Here is a 12,725-nt window from a genome sequence, read left to right as displayed (position 1 = left end):
ATTTAAGCATAGATAGAGATCTGCAGTCAGAGATTTCCATAAAAATTAACATCAGACAATCTACCTTGGTATCTACCTCTTGCACTCGTCTCTCTGAAAATTTCTAACCCGAAATTCTACTGCAGTAACTGATTTATTTCACCTACTTATATCTCACAATAAGTTATTTACGAAACCCCTTCAGCAAACACTAAAATAAATTCTACTGCAGTTATCACATAATTACATAGAGAAAATAACAAGCACAAGAACCAATCACATCAACACAGTGGTTTTTGAACAATGGTCCCCGGAAAAACCCAATGTGGGAAAACCGGTGTAGAAGATGAGGGTTTCATTAATCTTCAGCAACAATTGCTTTACAAGGAATGATTTTACAGAGACACTGAGACACTACTGAGAGAAAACACCTGAGGCAAGGTTCATCCCTCTCCTGGAAACTTTCTAACACCCTAGAGACCCTTCTCCCACTTCTGCGTCACTTCTGCATCACTCTGCGTGGTTTTGCATCCCTCTGCGTTAGCCTGCGTGAGGACTGCGTCTTCCCTCTGCATTGTCTCTCAATACCCCTGCGTCACCTCCTCCTCAGTCACTGACTGTTGCTGATGCCCTCCTCTTCCTCCACCCTGCAACTCTCCCTCTGAAATCGATCTCCTTCTCTTTGAGAATCGATTTTCCTTGGGATACTGAGTATCTGACAGTGTATCTCCAAATGAGTCTAAAGTCTTCTCTTATACTTTTCCTGTTGATGAATCAACGGCCGAGATTAAATCTCTAATCAACGGCTAAGATTAAAACAGACTTGATCCTCGTCTCTTAGAAGCTTCTCACCCATATCTTTATTAATACCCATTAATATTTTTATTTTCCTAAGTTTGGACTTAGGAACCCATTAAAAATATTAATTATTTTAATAACTCTTCATCCAGGTGGAATTTCTCCAAACAATTTCTGGGTCTTGGAGATCTCATATGTTCTAGCCCCACCACAAATTTTTGGAGCTAGAGCACATCTAATGCTACCCAAAATCAACAATCTCATTCCATTTTGGCTCTGAGATTATTATAGATCAATGTGTGGATTTGGATGGTGTATTCTGCACCTCGATCTAGTTTAGATCTACCTTTAATGACAGATTCCTACCAGTGATGCAGATAGCAATGAATGAAAAAAGGAACAACATCCAAAAAGCAAATGGACATGCATTTGATAGGAGATATTTGCTTGTCTTTTTAACAAGTTTTGCATAGAATTCCAAATTCAATCACATGCAAACAACAAAGTCATTTAAAGTTCATGTCGAAGTTTTGGCCAGTGAATGGATCTAATAATAAAAGCTTTCTATCTTGATGACCCAAGAAGAAAAACAGTGATGACAGCTATAGAAAAATTATACACAGATCAGATATCAACCCAACCTGCCCAATCCTATCTTTTTTGCAAGCTAGTTAAGCAAGATGAAATCAGACAGAAAACAACAACGTCAGCGATCTCAATCCATCAACAATCTGTGAGGTCTCAAATCCAATTTGGGTATTGCTTCTGTTTAATTTAAGCATAGATAGAGATCTGCAGTCAGTGCTTTCCACAAAAAGTTAGCATCAGACAATCTACCTCTTGCACTCATCTCATTCAATTTTGGCTCTGAGGTCATTAGAGATCAACGTGTGGATTTGGTTGGTGTATTCTACACCTCGATCCAGTTTAGATCTACCTTTAATGACAGATTCCCACCAGTGATGTAGTTAGCCCATGTGAATGAATGAAAAAAGGAACAACATCCAGAAAGCAAATGCACATGCATTTGATAGGAGATATTTGCTTTTGGCTTTTTTAAAACAAATCTTATCCCACATTCAACTTGTGTATTCACACTCTTTACTTTATTTGTGAAATTGTGCACAAAATCACCTACAAGTAAAGATGGATCTATTTGTATCGGCACAAGTGGCTGAAATACTAGATGCATCTCACACTATTGTGATCCAATAACTGAATGCTATTTGTATGTGGAAAACTACCATGGAAATGTAATTCGTAGTTGATTTTAAGCCTCACCCTAGGTGAAGATGATATTGGCTGCATATTTTTATCCATTATCAAAGCTATTGCTTTTATGGTCCTGTTACCCACCAAAATGTGGAAAACTACCATGGAAATGTAATTCGTAGTTGATTTTAAGCCTCACCCTAGGTGAAGATGATATTGGCTGCATATTTTTATCCATTATCAAAGCTATTGCTTTTATGGTCCTGTTACCCACCAAAATGGGTAACCCTATAGGAGAAAAAATTTCTCCTACATTTGACAGCCAGCAGTCCCTGCCAGCTACCATTTGACAACCAGCCAGATATGCCATTTGCCTCTATCACTAGCACCAGCCATGTGCCTCTCACCATCCGGAATCAACACTTGGAGGAAGATGGGCTGCTATTGAAAAGGAACTTTGATCATTTTGCAATCGGGTGCTTATACTTGTTTGTTTGGGGCATTTAATATGGATAATGGGGTGATCTAGAAGATTGGCAAACATTGACAGTAATTTTGTTCTCTCACCATACTAGGGGGGTTAATTTTTTACCCTAGTCCAGTGGGACATCCTTTAAGGCCCTTTGGGTTATAGGAGGGGCACTACCTGGAAAGCCATGATTGAGAATGTGTTCCATCTTCCCTATGTGATGCAGGAGCATTCTTCAAAGCTTATAAGACCCATGAGTCTTATTTCACATTTACTAAAGGGAGTGGGTTCCCTTAATCATTTTATTTATTTTCCTAAGTTTAGTTGAGTTGAGGGGATTTTAATTGTAAATTTATTTATGGAGAATATGTCGTGAATGTAGAGATCTTAGAGACAGTTAAGTAATCCTAGGAAGAGTGAGGATTTGAGGGATTTAAATGATTAATTTGGGTTTCTGTTTGAGAAAAGAGTGGAGCTGAAGAGATACTTTAGGAGAGAGTGAGAGATTGTTGGATCTGAACTAAATTGGTTCATGAATCCATTTTTGTATAAATTGTGATCTTTTGAATAATTCGAGAGGTTAGCTCGAGGTTAGCTAGAGGCTAGCTAAGGGTTAGAGAGCTAGAGGGTAGTAAGATCAAGAGTGAGGAGTTACGAAGAGCAGTAGATCAATTTCATGGAAAAGAACTGAAACAATCGGATGTGACTATTTTCCTTGTAAATAAATAATAAAAATACCAAAACAATGTGTATCTGTATATATATCATGTGTGGGAATTTGTGTCTATATGTGTTTTAATAGCCTTATGGTGCATCGACCGTGAATCTAAGAAATACTGTGGAATTTTGTGTTGAATAGCATGAATAACTGACGGAATTTCCTTTACCGAATTAGTATTTAATTGTCTAATAAAACCTGTGTATAGGCATGTAGAGATCGGGATTCCCTTTTAAATGGACAGAGGGATCAGCCGGAAGTGAGCGCAATTGGTTTTCACAGTAGACAGAGGAAGATTGAGAATTATCTTCTATAGTGGAGGACGCAGGCTTTTTTTCTAAACTTCCTAAAGGATTATAAAGAGATAACGAGGGTGAATGGACAGTGGAGATTAGGTCGCATCGTTGGAAATGGAGGATGGACTGCTCAGATTAAAGCGCAGATCGCATGTTAAATCGGTCAACATTTCACAAGTCAGCAGTCGACGATGTTTATGGTAATTGGCGGTGATCATCTGATCAGAGGAGATCGACGCATATCGCGTCAAAACATGCGAGCCAGTTAACATAAAAAACGGACGTGATGAGTTATTCAAAAGAAGTTTAACTTCTTTGAGTTCTAGCAGGCAAGTGGTAAACGGTATCTCGCGCAGACAAAACCTGGTAAATGGTATTTCTAAAATTCACGCGATGAGTCGTGGCGGTGACACGTAGCACAAGGACGGGGGACCAAAACTGCTTATCTCACGCGATTACAAAACAATAACTATCGGGCTAGTTGAAGTGCGATGGCGCGATAGTCGTTGGATCGGTACTGAACCAACAATGGGGATCGTGGCACGGAATCAACTTCGCAATAAGAAAGGTTTATGGAAAAGTGTTAAGTCATTGGCTCAGCGCTTAACTTATGGTATAAAGTTCTATTATGGGTATTCACGTCGGGAGGTCCCACAAGCCACGTAGAAAGGGTTGCGGAATATTTCATTTAATAAGATTAATTAGTTGAAAAGCCTTCGCTTATAGAATTGATTGATGAGAATCGGGAGTAAGGTTGGAGAGGGTTTTTTTTAACCCATAGTAATATATAAATGATTAATCACCTAGAAGCAGAGCATTAACCTGGGTTATACAACGGGGTTTAGTGTTAACCTTACATGATAGTTGGGTTAAAGTGTTACCTCTGCATCACTATGGCATACCTAATAGGCTAATACCTTTCATCCCACATTACAAGCCCCATATCTCACCTCCATTTTTCGAGTACAACTTGTCATTGGTTCCTGGGGATTTGGCACTTATATGTTCACATACTTTGAGTAGGGCCTGGAAACTTTGCTCTGGGAGGTTGATGCAGCTAAAAGAAAAGGAAAAAGCATATCATGGCCACAACAAAACAAATGAAAGAAAATCAAAATGCAAAAGGTGATTGGGACATAAAAGATTAGCATGTGGGCAAAAGCCTAGAATGAGCTCTACCTACTTCATATGGCTTGTTACCCACCACCAGTGAGTGACCCCATAGGAGAAATTTTCCCCTATACTTGACATCAACTAGTAGCTAGCAACCACTGACAGCCACCAGTGTAGCCGATGTCGTGCTAGAAGTCTCCGCTCCCTTAGCCTGTCATATGTCCCCTTGCCCATCTGTCGAGATCCTATGATTGAAGGTGGGTCCTCTAATCCTAAAGGTGTGATTTTTCATTATGCAATTGGGTGCTGATGCTTGTTTTTCTTGGGCACATTTGGTATGGATTATTGAATGACTAGGAAGAAGGAAGGGTTTTGACTATAGCCCCTAGCTTTCATGATATCAGGCAGGCACTTTTACAAAATAAGGTCCAAATAATACAAGAGTACCTTACAAAGTTCAAGCAATCATGGACCAAAACAGGATGCACAATTATGTCTGATGGATGGACTGATGGTAGATCTCGCACCATACTAAATTTCTTAATTGCTTGTCCAAAAGGTACTATGTTTCTCAAATCTATTGATGCATCTGATCAAGTGAAGGATGCACAATTGCTATTTCGTCTTTTGGATGTAGTTATGGAAGTAGGGGTTGAAAATGTTGTACAAGTTATCACAGATAATGCCTCTAACTATGTTGCAGCAGGAAAGATGTTGGAGGAAAAACACCCCACCATTTGGTGGTCTCCATGTGCAGCCCATTGTTTGGACCTCATGCTTGAGGATATTGGCAAAATTGAGTGGGTGAAGAAGTGTGTGGAAGATGCAAAATCCATAACCAGGTACATCTACAACCACTCATGGGTTTTGAACCTTATGAGAAAGAACACAGGGGGTAAAGATCTTGTTCGATCAGCCATCATACAATTTGCAACCAGCCTCTTTTCGTTGCAATCCCTTGTTCAACAAAAAACGAACTTGAGGAAGATGTTTTCATGTGATGAACGGAATTCATCTCAATGAAGCAAAAAGGCTAAAGGTAAACAAATGGTTGACCAAGTATTTGACAAAATATTTTGGTCAAAGGCAAAGGAGATTGTGCTATTTAGTGAGTCTCTTGACAAATTTTTGTGAATGGTGGATAGTGATAAACCTTCCATGGGTTTTGTTTAAGCGGCCATGGATCAGGCCAAGGAACAAATAAAGGCAGCATATGGGAATAAAAGACAAAAGTACATTCCTCTATGGAGAATTATTGATAAAAGATGGAACAAACAACTCCATAGACCTTTACATGTAGTCGGAAACTACTTAAATCTAAAGTATGTAATTTGGGATTTCATTGTTCATTGCTTATAAGTTATAGGTTTTAACTTTTAACTTTTAGTTTTGTTGACTTGATGAATATGTTTTTGTTTTCTGAATTTTGAAGCTACCATTACACTACAAATTTTGAGGCTAATGGGGAGGTTTTAGGGGGATTGTATAAATGCGTTGAGTGCATGGTCCCAAATTCCAAGACTCAAAATCAAATTCATAACAATCTCTTGAATTTCAGTGAGAGTATTGGTACCTTTGGAATTTCTATGGCTGTAAGAAATAGAGCAAAGAGTCCCCCAAGTAAGAACTGCCAAAATTTGCAAATTCTTATATTAATAATTTACTCATTTCAATTTGAATTTTGCAATTGTTGAGTCCAAGTTTCAACTTTCAAATTCATTTGCTAATACTTTTTCTCCTTCCACCCTTTTTGCAGCCTATTGGTGGCAACAATTTGGTAGTGAATGCCCTCAATTGCAAAAATTTGCAATTCGAATTTTGAGCCAAACATGTAGTGCTTCAGGGTGTGAGCAGAATTGGAGTGTGTTTGAGCATATACACACTTAGAAGAGGAACCATTTAGGGCGCAAGCGGTTGAATGACATGATTTTTGTTCAGTACAACCTTAGGTTGAGGCGCAACCAATTTCTGAATAAAACCCCTGAATCAAGCAACATTGTCTTGGGTGACTTTGATCCAACATCAGAATGGGTTGTGGATAGTCAAGCACCAGCGTTTGACAATGAAGACCTTTCTTGGTTGGACTTGGATCCATCTCCACAAGATGCAGAGGCAGATATATTAGAAGCACCAGTAGCAGCGTCAAGGCCAGGGGAATCAAACCATAATCCCATTGCAAACTTGGATGTTGCTCATTCTTCAAATGAGGATGAGGAGGATGATCAGGAATTAGATGATGATTGATGATTTGATCATTGATTTGTTGTAGTTGTAGCTTGTAGTATTGTAGGATGTAGTATAATACTATGATCTATCATGTTATTTTGGACTATAAAGGCCTTTTAGAGCCTACTTCTTGATGTTTGTAACATTTTTGGTTCAGCAATGTTTTGCACTAAGTGTTATTTTTGTTATATGCATTATTACTTGCTATATAAATGAGAACTTTTGCATATTTGTGTATAAATGGTTTGGATTCATATGGATGCACATGAATATATCTATTCTTCTTTAAAATATGAATATTTTATGTGTTTTTGGTAAACCGGTTTTTTTCCGACTTTTTCTGGTTGCGACCGTTCCCGGTCCACAAGGTTTTCCAGTTCGGTTCTGATAACATTGAGCTTTATTTTTCCCTGCAGAACTCTGCTCTCTCCTTGTTCATCTAAGCATTCATTTTTTTTTAAACAATCCACCTTGGTTCGACGTAAATACAACAAGTCCATGCCCAATAGTATGCCATATGCACCCAATGGCAATACATTCAAGTGAGCTTTCATAGGCATGCCACTGAGCTCAAATACACACAACCTTACCCAATGATTGATTTTCCTTTTTGTTCTGGTTGCTAACTGAACCAGCCATGGTTCCTCATGCAATTCCCTGACCAGATTACATTTATCAACAAGCTCTAGGCTAACATAACTATAATTAGAACCCGATCAAGTAAAATGGAAATAACTTGATCATGCAGCTTACCTTCGACCTCAATGATGGATTCTTGGTGATCTGCTTGGCGGTTGTCCACTGCTACATAAATTCTCGGCGCGTTTTGAGCTAAATCACATATTGTGCAACCTTCTTTAGCACTATAGATATTTGGTCCAACATTTTGTTAATGTGGGAAATCCCTTTTCCTATGGTTTTCACCACAAATCCAACATTTTAGTGGCTCTCGTCCCTCAAAATTAGTCTGCTCTATTGCTGGTTGTTGCACATTTTTTCTTAACGGCAACGCTAGATTTCTGTTGAGATTGGTTTATAGTGATTAGTTGCTTACCATCCCTCTTTTCTAAGTTTCTCTTGGGCCAATTTTTCTTATTTCCAGCATTGTTCTTTGCATGCCAATTGCCCTTGATCTTTGGCCTACGTTTTGCTTGCTCATAACAGTGCTTCATCTTTTCAATGGCATCCTTTAGAGTAGGCGGTTCTAACAAACTCAATTTTATCTCTGAATGCCATAGGCAACCCACTGATGAACCTTTGAATCTTGGCTTTCTCGTCCTTGAGATATGGTACATACCTCAGCGTCCCTAAAAACTTGGTGACATATTCCTCATCTGATAAATGCCCCATCTTGAGCTCATAGAACTCCTTTGCCTTACCATCATAATAGCATTCAAACAGATATTTCTCTCTGAAGAGATTTTCAATTTTTGCTCAAGTCAACTCCCTCTCAACTCCCCCTAACATTCTTCAAATCTTCCCACCATATATCTGCTTTCCCCTTCAAGTTGTAAGTGGCGACTCTGGCTTTCATATTTTCATAATAGTTATGTATTTTGAAAAACTTCTTTGTGCCTAATAGCCAAGCTTTTGTATCCTCTGCCTTCTTCATATCCCCATCAAATGTGGGTGGCTTGGCTTTCTTAAACTCCTCAGGCATATAATCCTTTTCCTTTCTTCTAGGATGATGATGATGGTGATGATGGGAGTAATGATAGTGCCTCCTAGTAGCAAAACTAGGTGGCCTACCAGAATGATGCACATCAATGTTGGTTCCTCCTCTTGGGGTGCTCAATGGAGCATCTCCCTTCACAATGTCCTCACTTTCAGGCCTATGCCTCTTCCTGGACCTGCCACCATCTGCCTCATTGGTATACTCCTCTAATCCCCGAGGACTCCTTCTGTCTCTATGACTGGCCCTCATCTCAGGCTGCCTCTACCTCTACAAATCTGAAAGACTTTGCAAAATGACTGCATTTATCTCAGCTTGCTTCTCTTGGGCTCTTACCAACCTCTCATTATCTGCCTTGAAGCTTCTAACCACAACCCTTAGGCTTCTTAAGGTATCCATCCAATCAAGAGTGACTCTCTCCCCCTTGGTTAACTGATCTTTCCTCTTCATTAGCCCTGACTTCTTCACTTCCATGCTGAGACTGGTCAGAATTGTACTACACCATTCCAGTCCTCATTTTTGCTTTGGTTGTATCTTATGTTGCTAGTAACGTGTTGTCAATCATACACACTATTAGATAATGCAAATAGATGAATAAATGGGCACAATTATGGCCATGAATTCCATGCTCATGGCGTTGCCAAGAAGATCCTTGTCGTGATAAGACAACCACATTAACATACTCATAATGTCCAGTATCTCATATACATCAATTACAATTCAAGTAATCGAAGTTGCTAGTGCATAATCATTAAAATAAACAACCAATTAGTCACAGGGTTCTACCCTTGCAGAGCTACCATAACAATCTCCCTGCAACAAAGTAACCATATTAGCACATAACTATAGCAATTTACCATTTGAGATCTGCAGGCCTGCCAAAATTCATAATTTATTACAGCTGGAAATTTGTTCAGTCATGCTGATTGTTGAACTTCATGTTGTTCCAACAGGTCACAAAGTGAATAGTGTCCAGTTAGAGCTGCTATTAATTTATTTAGATAGACTTTTAACACCTAAGCATTTTGGCTTAGGTAATTCTAAAAATCATCATTTTCCCATGATGAAGCCCATCCAGTCCAAGTGTTGAACCTGGATGCTTTGAAACCACCTGTGACAACCCCATTCCACCACTCCTCCAGTGGAACGGGTTGTTACTGAAAATCCAACCCCTCTGGTTCAGCGAGAGGAATGGGATACTGGTTATTTATTAAATTATTATTATTATTATTATTATTATTAAATATATACATAAGTATTGAGTATGTTGTTAATTGTACTTAATTGTAGTTACTTAGGTTTAATTATATTTATCAATATTTATATGTGCTCGGCCATGAGGCCCCGTTGTTCCCCATCTCTTCATTGATCCGATGGTCCACGCATCACGCACTTCTAATCTATAGTTTGCATCGATGCAATCTGTACCACTATTAACTTATTCAAGGGCCGACACAATTAGGGTTCCAACTCATGGTTCTAGCCCTACATTGGACTACCCTCGTCACCTCCACCGAATCCAATGGACTAGGGGAGATTGTGCCACCCCGGCTCCTTCCTAATGATGTCACGAGGGAGGGGTGTTGCAACATGGGGATCGTGGGCCTTATCTCCACCCACCTCACTGCTGATTGGTCCAGAGGGATGGTCAAGGGTGCCCATGCCAATCAAGTCTCCCTTCGCTCGCCCAATCACAATAAGGCATGATCTAAGCACGCCAATCAAAACCCTCTACGTCTAGGTATTCCCTTTGATTGAAAGCATCAACACATCCAATTAACTAATATGTCGAGTCACCGCTCAACTTCGCTATAATGTAGCTCTATGCCAGATGATGTTGTCATTGATGTCAACCAATGGAATTTGACTGGGTTTGACATTGACTGAAACACCTATCATTAATGTCAATTGTGATGAACGCTTCTTAATAATTGTCGGATTACATCAATTTGGCAGCTCGATTGTTGGATGGTTGAAAACCTAGGTCCTAGGGTTTGGGTTCCCTAGACTGAGGACATACCCCGGCTTTATCAAGGGTTTTTGAAGTGGAAAAGTATTGAATTTGTCTCATAGATCCACGTCATTTGATTCTCCTTTGAACAATGTTACCGGTGGTATGTGGTACGCCCTGTAGTTCCTCCTGGTTTGAGAGAATATTGAATTTGAAGTTATTGGTCGTAGTTGTTGGATTAAAACTTCAAGGGGTGTGACATGGCATAATTTTATTGGTTGTGGGCATCAAAACTCAAACAAGAAGGGTTCCTAATTATGTCTTGTGGAAAACTAAGGGTTCCTCATCATACCTTGTGAAGTCAACCTCTTAGCCAACCTAATTCCCACATTATAGGGCAAGTAGACCATGTTTAGGGCTTAAGTTAACCCTTTGGTGATGTTAATAAAACAAGTCAAAAAAATTAAAGTGTTTTAATCCTCCTAAAAGTCCTCTCCAACATTCACACTTAAAGTCCCTCTCTTTATTATAAAGGGAAGATCTAAAGCCTCGTAAATCACATCAAAGAAGATAGCCAAACATTAAATTAACTTAGGATCAAGGTAACTAATTATTAATATTCTAATTAAATAAGATAATATTATTAAAAGAAGTCTAGGATCCTTATTCCCCTCCAACGTCCATTTTTAGAAGCCCCTACATTGTCTATAAAAGAAGACCTGTCATTTCTCTAAGAATATAACATATTCACCACAAGTCTTTTGTCCTTGCTCTGAAATTTCAGCCTAGCTGTGGAATGTCTCTGAGATTTTCGGTCTCTTTGAGGAGTTCTGAGGCAACTAAGGACAGCAAATAGGTTCAGGAGTAAAGTTTGTTGTCACGTGGTCTGTTGAGGTCTGGTTCTCTTGGAGTCATCTACAAGAAGGAGCGAAGGTCCCTCGAGTAACTTCTATTCTTATTTTGTTAATTTTCTTTTGTGTGAAAGCCATCGGCCCTCTAGGGCTTGGCCACAGGCTCATATTTTTGTATAGGCATCTGAAGTATAACAAGGTTTGGTCCCTTGAGTATTAAGTCTGGTTTAGCGCAGGAATTTTGCCAAGGAAAGCGAGTTTTGTCTTAAAGGAAGAACAAGTTTTTTTTGTCCTTGCATCATGGGTCTGTGCCTTGTGCTTTGGGTCTAATCTGCTCTGTCTTTTTCAGCCCTCATTAGGGCACAAAGTTCAGATATTGGATCTATGCTGTAAGGCTTATAACTTGGCTCAAAAGTTGATATGACCAGATCTTAAACGTCTAGATATTAGATCAGAACTTCGGTGGTTCTTCAAGTATGTTGTATGTTAGTTTATTTTCTTTATATCTGGTCTTTAAGAGTTGGTGTAATGTTTGTCTTAGATCTGTTAAGGCTTGTTTAGGATTGTCATTAGGTCTGGCTTAGCTTGGCCACAGGCTCATATTTTTGTATAGGCATCTGAAGTATAACAAGGTTTGGTCTCTTGAGTATTAAGTCTGGTTTAGCGCAGGAATTTTGCCAAGGAAAGAGAGTTTTGTTTTAAAGGAAGAGTGAGGTTTTTTTGTCCTTGCATTAGGGGTCTGTGCCTTGTGCTTTGGGTCTAATCTTCTGTCTTTTTCAGCCCTCATTAATGCACAAGGTTCAGATATTGGATCTGTGTTGTAAGGCTTATAACTTGGCTCAAAAGTTGATATGACCAAATCTTAAATGTCTAGATATTAGATCAGAACTTCGGTGGTTCTTCAAGTATGTTGTAGGTTAGTTTATTTGCTTTAGATCTGGTCTTTAAGACTTGGTGTAATATCTGTCTTAGATCTGTTAAGGCTTGTTTAGGGTTGTCATTAGGTCTGGTCTTTAAGGACTGCCTTAGGTTTGTTAATTCTTAGGACTGTTCTAGGACCATTTTAAGTCCAGTTAGGGTAGTGAAAGGAAGTTTGTTCACCTACAGTTGTCAATATATGACAATAATTCTCACTGCAATCTCATCATGTATCAGTGAACTTCAAGGATCAAATGCACTAATCCAATGATTGACTTCTCATCTACATAATAACAGTATACATAACAGTGACCTTCTCACCTACATAATAACTAAGTTTGACAACAGTGAATGATATAACAATGGCAGCAATGTATGACACAATGTTGTGAAAAGCGCGAGCGGGATTAAATCGGCGCAGGGAACGAATCGGAAAAAATCGGAAAAATAGGGAAAAAATCGGAAAAAAGCGGGAAAAATCGTTTGGTACAAAAATATTCATTTTTTTTTCATTTTTTTTTC

The 12,725-nt window shown here is 39.0% G+C and overlaps 1 protein-coding gene and 1 pseudogene across 1 annotated transcript in view; one reads left to right on the top strand and one right to left on the bottom strand.

Moving 5' to 3' along the window:
• LOC149206313 (SWR1 complex subunit 6-like) overlaps nucleotides 1-12,725 on the bottom strand; it is a 147,257-nt gene that overhangs the window by 61,350 nt on the left and 73,182 nt on the right. The gene's annotated exons all lie outside the window — the stretch shown is intronic.
• LOC149206314 (uncharacterized) lies at nucleotides 5,765-6,829 on the top strand (annotated as a pseudogene).

Source organism: Pinus tabuliformis, chromosome 1_2, assembly GCF_031772625.1.
Source record: "Pinus tabuliformis cultivar Carrire ecotype Pingquan chromosome 1_2, CPIR1, whole genome shotgun sequence".
NCBI lineage: Eukaryota > Viridiplantae > Streptophyta > Pinopsida > Pinales > Pinaceae > Pinus > Pinus tabuliformis.
Note: the sequence above shows the minus strand (reverse complement) of the source record. Positions and strands in the feature narration are given on the sequence as shown.